This window comes from Solanum tuberosum, unplaced genomic scaffold (assembly GCF_000226075.1).
Source record: "Solanum tuberosum cultivar DM 1-3 516 R44 unplaced genomic scaffold, SolTub_3.0 scf00314, whole genome shotgun sequence".
Taxonomy (NCBI): domain Eukaryota; kingdom Viridiplantae; phylum Streptophyta; class Magnoliopsida; order Solanales; family Solanaceae; genus Solanum; species Solanum tuberosum.
Window position 1 is genome coordinate 475,002 of NW_006239241.1, and position 1,582 is coordinate 476,583.

Sequence of the window (1,582 nt, forward strand, 5' to 3'; positions counted from 1 at the left end):
ATATTCTATTCTTTTATTATTTTTTAAAAAATATTTTTTTTTCTCTTTTGTTCAGTATTTTCAATCCAAGCTGAACTAGAAAAAGTCATAAGCATCACTACACCCTATCAAGATTTTTCGTTAGTTAATCTCCAATCTTGGCACCTATGAGATATTCTAATAATTTGTTAAGTAAAAAATAACTATATTATGTAAGAATTATTTACATTGATAATGCATATTATTTAAACTCAAAACAATAGTACTTTACGAAGTATATGAAAAGTTAATGACCGTTTACACCAGGCTAATATATGCATATCACTATTATTATTGATCATCAAAACTAATATACTTATATAAGTGAAATCTAAATCAGCTACCTAATGATCCTTAAAAGTTAAGAAGAATAGTAAATAGTTGGTCACCAAAATATTTTTTAATAAATATTTTTCTATATTAATATATAATATAATATATATTTTTAATATAAAATAATTTATATATTGTCTATATATTTAAATAGTGAATATAATTATTTTTGATCAATCAAGCAAATTTATAACTTGCCCTAAAAGAAATAATTTATGATAACAACAAGGGTGAAAAAGAAACCTATTCATATCATAACTAGTGTTTAAATTAAAATTAAATAAGATTAACTTACTAATTTCATTATAACTTATTATCATTTTTTTAAGACTATTTTAAAAAATAATTTTCTTAAGCTGAAGATCTATCAAAAATAAATTCTATTCCATAAAAAATAGATCAAACTCTACTTATGTAATTATACTGAATATTTTAATTGATTCGTCTACTTTTATTTTATCATATATTTAATATTTCTTCAATCTCAAATATCTCACTTAATAAGTTAATTTTCATCTTTAACACCAATTTTTAAAAAATATTTTTTTATAAATATTTTTTTTTGTGGGGGGTGAGGGGTGGGGAGGCAGGCACCACGTGCTACTAGTCATGAAAGATGAGAGTTCATATTTAAGAACTCCCAACTAATCCAAACCAAACAATGAACCAAAATTTAATTCCAATTTTTTTCTTCTTCTTCTTCTTCTTGTAGATTTTTTTAGCAAATATAAACAACCATTTATACTTCAGATTCACATTGTTCTCTCGACTGTTTTGCCCCCCTTTTCAATTCTTGAACCATAATGCTTCATACACTCCAATCAGATTGAAAAAAAATTGATCTTTCTCTTAAAGATTGAAACTTTCTTGAAATTTTTGACACCCACTTTGTATTTCTTCTCAATTTGGACATTTCTTCACTGTTTCTGTGTGAATTTGCTGTTTTTGCGAAAAGGGTATGTATATTTTGCACTCAAATGAAACTGGGAATGTTTAAATTTTACTGCAGAACTGTGTAAACTGTAAAGACGCCTCTTTTAGCTTTGTAATTTGTTAAATATGTATACTTAGTTTTTTCTTCTGTTTCCTTTTTTCTCTTTTGAATTGTCTGTGTTGTTAAGTGTATATATTTTCAGTTTGATTTGGTATTTGATTAGTTGACATAGCAAAACCTGTACTCTTTCAATAGAAATAGAAAAAAGGATCATTTTTTTTGGGGGGGGGGGGGTGT

At 25.3% G+C, this 1,582-nt stretch overlaps 1 protein-coding gene across 1 annotated transcript in view; it reads left to right on the top strand.

Moving 5' to 3' along the window:
* Positions 1-1,023: 1,023 nt before the first annotated feature.
* The window catches only part of LOC102586340 (acetyl-CoA carboxylase 1), a 15,079-nt gene continuing 14,520 nt past the window's right edge, over positions 1,024-1,582 (top strand). Inside the window, exon 1 of the mRNA XM_006360216.2 lies at positions 1,024-1,307. The gene's annotated coding sequence lies outside the window, so the exon portion shown is untranslated. The remainder of the gene's footprint in view (positions 1,308-1,582) is intronic.